The following is a 6,240-nucleotide window of genomic DNA, read 5'->3' on the forward strand; positions in this document are numbered from 1 at the left end:
CAAAGAGCACCAAAACAGAATATCCGTAACAGCGTATCAGGACATTAGTTCATACCACCATACATCAAATTAGTCACAAAGAACATTTTCTGAAAAGTGTCATGTCCTCGTACCAAACAAGAGCAACTCAATCAAACTCACTAGATGACAAGTCCCCCATTGACAACTGGGTGTAGCTTTGGCAATAACCTTTAGAAAGAGTGTAATGTGTGGGTGTTTTTGAAACAGCACCGTACAGAGGGCATGCTGTTGGAACACAGACATTTGGAAAATGCTTCCATCACTACCCACAGTTTCAAGTCTCTGCAGAATCCTTCTTCTCTAGTACGTGAGCTGAAAACATACTTCAAACATACATCAGCATCTTTCTATTCATTAAGGTATTTATGTAGAGATAGGATCTGCACTTGAGTCTACCTTGAGGGTGTAATTGTGTGTTGCTAATGTAATGGCTAGAGTTGGTGATCCAAATGGCAGCATATGAAAGGTCAATATGCAGACTGCAAAGAGCAGTTGGGGGTGGGAAATGGAGTCTGATTTAACAGAGTCAGAAGGAAAAAGGAGAACAAGGACAGTGAATGAGTCTTGAAGGTTGGCTTTTAAAAATGGGCTCTGCAGAGGTGAACAAAAAACTTTAAAAAGCTCTTATGTCTAACTAACATCTTAAAAAAGAAGATAATAGATAAAAGAAGAAAGTAACAAAATCCACAGTCAGAGCTAGGCATTTAACTAAGGCAAATGGGTGCAGATTTCAGTGGAGCAGTTCCCAGGTATATCAGCCCTTAAATCACCTTAGACAATGATATGCCTAAAAAGGTGAGTCATGGTATAAAATTCTGATCTCAGATACCATAGTGAACATCCAGAGGTGATGTCTACCGAAAGTCCACTGGCAATGCACTGCACAAATGAAAGCAGGACTTAACTCTTACATTAATGTTGCTTTTACAACCATTTGTATTTTCTTAATATGCCATCTGACAAATCCATATGACTCTGGATTTTACTGACAATCAGAAAAATGTCAGAACCCAGTGGAGTCCAGTTGTTACAAACATTTAGTTGATTTCTGACATAAATTTAAAATAGTATCATATCTTAACAAAAGAAGAAATCAGACTAATTTTCTTGCCTTGAAATTCTCTAGTGGTCACTCGTCTGCTTCTGTCTCTGCTTTGGGTTGTTCTTAAACACTATAACATTAAATGCCTTGGGCACTAACATGAGGTTCATTTCAATGTCTAGTTACTTATTTAAGTTGTACATAGCTCTCGTCCTTACACATTTTAATGAGCACATCACTTGTTTATGCCCAACTCTAGTGCACGTAAGAATTTAAATCCAACAGGGCTATGCAACAAAAGGAAAATATATTGATCTTGTGTTGTCATTGTTTTGATTCTTCTCTTGCTTCTCTACACATGTGAAAAATCAGTGTATTGTTTTGGAAAAGGAAGATACTACCCTGTAATATTAACCCAACTGGTTGCCATTTTGGATGAGGCTATTACAGCTGGTATTGTATACATAGTCACAAGTTAATGCATCATGTACAACAAATTGACTGAAGTTTTTGTCCTTGTAATGAGACAGAAAAGAACACCAGTGATTTAGTGTTGATTATTAGTTTGATTATCAGTGACAGTGATAATAACATAACAAAGGAAATAGGTAAGAAAAAGATAAAACGTCAACACTGTCTTTGTGCATGCTACTCATACTGATGCAGCTTTTTTAGTCTACAAATGGCTTGAAGCCCATGGCATCACACTGATTTGTGTCTAGAAAGATTTGTCTAGTATGTTGCCATGCATGTAGATGTTGCCATACTCCACTGAAGCCACAGAATGGCTAGCAGGATGTGTTTTTTCATGTACACAAAGTTTGTGAAGAGCTCTGAGCTTCCTCAGGTCACTATTTTAAATACTGCTGCATGAATCTGGACCTCAAGAGGGAAGCAATTTACAGCAATTTTAGGGGAATCAAAATAGAGGTATCAGGCTATATTCTGCGTATGCCTAGGTCACACTGAAGTAGTTGTCAGAAAGCCCATATGCCAGTTCCTGTCTTGGGGCTGGCTACTGGGGAATTTGGTTTTCGGAAAGACTTGCTACAATGGTCTCACAGGGGCATTTCAGGAAATAGGGCTACAGATGTGTTCAAAGGTGCCCAGGGACACCTAAGGCGACTGTCATCCTGTGAGGATCCTGACTTTTTTATGGAAGGAGTCTGTTCAGAATCAGAAGCTTGATGTTCAGGACAGTCTGAACATCAGACTGTTTACTGTATTTGCTGCATGGGCCTGATCTTCTGGTAAACCTTAATGAAGTCTCTGTTCCTGGCAAGCACTCAGCAAAAGCGTAGAGCTGTCACTTCTATTACAAGGTGTGCAATTGCATTTTGACATGTAAGAACATGTAAGAATTTCTGATGGAAGAATGTTCTCTTGATAAGGTGTTTCAGATCCACTAAGATCTCTGGTTAACCCTCCCTACTTGGATAAATATCTACCAGGTGAAGCCGCCAGAGCAGTGTGATCAGCTGGGCTATACAGCTCCTCATCTTTTGGGGTGGGGAGGAGCAGTTCTTGAGTGCTTCAAGGTTGTCTTTATGGGTCATAGGAAACATGAAAAGGGGTTTTCAGAACAAACAAAGCAAAACTGATGGGTTTATTTTTTCTTTAGCTAGAAGCCTTTTCTTCTAAAGGAATCTCATCCAACGGGAGAGTAATCATAGCCATGGCACTGAGAGCAAAACAGTAAGCAATTTCCTGTCGTTTTGTCTTTCCCATTTTCCACAAGTACAAATAGCTTCAATTACTTCCTCAGACCTTGATGAGTTTCACAGTGTGGCCAAGGATTAACTGCAAGGGAGAATTTTTTTTCCCTTCTTGACTTGTGCTTTCCAGAAACTGTTAAGCCATGCAACAGAAGTGCTGAACATCAGCCCTAGCTAATCATCTGCACAATAACACAACAAGTAGAAAGGAAGAGGTGGTGACAGCAACATCCCAGCTGAAATGCTGCAGAAGAAAGATTTTCCATGTGGCTGGCCTCTGAGAGTGCTGTGCAGTGTGCACAGGCTGAGTCATGCTCTGAACACCAGAGCGTAAGTAGGAAAACTCAGCCTCCCGTAAAGGCTGGTTTTCCCAGCAAGCTGACAGCATCAGCTCCGATTCCTAAGCCTTGCTCCCCTGAGTCACTCTCTGCGTGATTTCTTCTGTGCTAGTCCTCTGTGCCCAAATAGGTAGTCTCATCTGCTCACAGCCAGGGCCTACTGGAGTAACTTTCCATCATGACTCAGCAGCAACTGTCATGAATTTAGTATGACTGAACATCAAGGGTAATAACACCAGAAATGAGAGCAAGGGAAGAGGCCTGTAGGAGGATCTCCCTCACTTTGTCGTGCAACATCCCCATAATGCATGAATAAACACTGACAAAATGAGCATTAGGGGAACAGGGGTACAGTTTATGTGTGCTGGCCACAATTTGCATACTGAACTCTCACTGTTGGTTGATGTCCTATATTTGAGAGGCCTCGTGCTGACTATTTCAGAGAAGCAAACTCAGATAACTTTGAAATGGCTGTGATTTATAATGCCTTTCAAGCTGGAGTTTTCAAAGGAGGTAGATTCCTGTTGAATTACGAAGGAAGCTGGGCACAGGGTACTTGAACATCTATTACAGGTACGAGGCTGGCTGGAGGGAGGAGGCAGACTCTTGCCCTGTGGGGTTTTGTACCATGCCTTGAGCAATGCTGCTCTGAACCCAGTGGATCTGCTCTTGTGAAGAGCACTTAGGGCACTCTATTTATGGAAATTGCATCCTCTAAATAACACATTTGCTAGTATTTCTGGAAAGAAGGTGATTTTTTTTAGTCAAAGAGTTAGTGTTTCTTCAGTCAATGTAAGAAGAAGACCACCTGTTTAGTCCACGCTCATTTACACTACTCCAATACTCACCATGATTTCTTTGCCAACAAACTCTACAGAAAAAGAATAACAAATGGAAAGTTTTCAGTGAGTAGTTTAAAATAAGTCAGAAGAGACTGCAGGATTCATGATCCAAGAAGAGGGCAACATTTCTTGAATAACTTACTCTCTTGGGTTTATTTGTTCAGTTAGCTGAAAATAAATGTAGAGCTAGTGAAAGGTACTGAGACCATATAGGCAGAGTGCCAGACAGATGGCATCAGGGACTACAGGTTGCTCTGCCAGCTCACTTGACAGCTCTGAGGCTTGAAGAAAGGGACCCTGGAGTAAGATTACCATTGATTACCATTTCTGGAGACCATGAAGCTTCCTCCATCCATACCATCAGTGGAGGGAAGAGCAATTCCTTGTTCTACAGGTGAATTCCTTCTCAACGGCTCACCTAGCCACTGATCTTTGTGCTAGCCCTGTTAGCTGGGCAGCAATTGCTAGAGCAGATGATAAGCTTGTGATACAGGAATTTGGGAGAAGTTCCCTTTGCTGCTCTGTCCCATTTTGACACCCCTGCAAGTTAGAAAATTATCTTAAGTAGGAACCTGAGGAAAATACTATGACAGTGCTACCTCTAAACTGCTCCACCCTTCTTTGGTATAGGCATATTGAGTGGGTGAGCAGAGTGGTTTCAATGCAGTGGTGATTTTCCTTGGCCTACTGAACTGTTGCAAGTTTCTCTAAGGTATACCGAGTATGAGGACAACAGAAGAATGGCACGTGTTCTTTCCTGTAGCTCTTCGATGTTTTCACTGCTTTCTCTGCAGCTCCTATATGCCAAGACCTGGACTAGGGCTTTATGCTTATTACAGAGCACCCACTCTCTGTGTGGGTCATGTGTATCAGCACATGACGTAGATTTCTTCAAAAAGAGATTTTATTTCTGCCTTATCAGTCATCAACCACTGAATGAAAATTTGGTGAATTTTCACGTTCCCTGGAACATTGCTTGTTTAAATGCGGTCTCAGCTGAATGCAGAGTTCTTTGCTTCTTGCCCAAGCTATTCTGCAGTCACTTGCTCTACAGCTGTTGCATCCTGCCCCTACATGGCACCATTTCAGCATTATCTGGAGGAGAAAGCATCTGCCTGTCATAGCATTAGACTGAATTTTGGGATTCTCCCGAGTGGGAGTCATTATATCACTGCATGGTGTTATTATTAGTGTATTTTCATCCAGCAACAGTCAGTGTCAGATTGTTTCACAACTTGTTCAACAGGCATCAACATTTCAAAAAAGACCAGACCAGACAAATGTCTTTTTACTTGACCTCTTTAATGAAATGTCATAGATCATTTGAGTTTTTAACAGCTCTCAAAACATCGATGCACATGTGCTTACAAAATAGATATCTTCTCACTGCTTTTTTTCTTCCTTCAAGTGCTATGAGAAATTATTTAAGGAAGTTTTAATGAAATGCATCTGTCACTTACGAAGATAAATAACCAGAGTATGGCTTTCCATTACTGGAAATGGCAGAATTAAATTAGAAAATTACAATCCTCAGCATCTTTCCTGACTTGTTTTTTGCATAATGTGTTAGAAAATATGCCCACATAGGCAGAATGCTGTAATACCAATGGAGCATGTCATAAAACAAGACCTCTTTTTATGGTTGTTTTGTTAGTTTGCATAGGGGAATTTTCTCCCATGGGTGATTTTTGGTCGTGTTTCTGGTCAAGGAGGCCCTAACTAGAGTGGCAAATAGATAAACTTCTCCTTTCCTTCCAAAATCAAAGTTCTGGACTTCTTTGTGTTGTGTTATATAGCCCCGCAGGCCAGCCGGAAAGACTGTGGCAGAATGTATGATAAGGATTGCTTAATCGTATAATTGCCCTAACTAGTGGATCCTCTTTTGCATGACCTGGAGTAAAAACAATGTTTCCATTAGAATCCTTGGGGCTGCAGTTTGGCAGATTCTGAGTGTTTAACAAACAAAAAGAGATAAAATTGTCTTTTCAGACAGAATGGGCTCATGTTATTCCCTCATCAGCAAGCTTGTCTTTTTGTCCATAGAAGTACATTGTTGTTAATTGGTTTTGTTTTTTTAAGAGAAGACTTAGACTCCTCAGAGTCTTGTCCATTTAGAGTAAGCTAGAATGTGATTCTCAATCTTAAGCCATATTTCTTATCGAAGCAAAGAGGTAGCAATTCATGTTATTGAGCTAAGCACAGAGTGTGAATTCCCTTGTGTTTCTCATCTGTACTTCCAGGTAGGAGCAGAGGTTGCATATAGAATATTTGTGTCCCTTAGC

The sequence above is a fragment of the Rhea pennata genome, chromosome 3 (genome assembly GCF_028389875.1).
Source record: "Rhea pennata isolate bPtePen1 chromosome 3, bPtePen1.pri, whole genome shotgun sequence".
Classification (NCBI taxonomy): domain Eukaryota; kingdom Metazoa; phylum Chordata; class Aves; order Rheiformes; family Rheidae; genus Rhea; species Rhea pennata.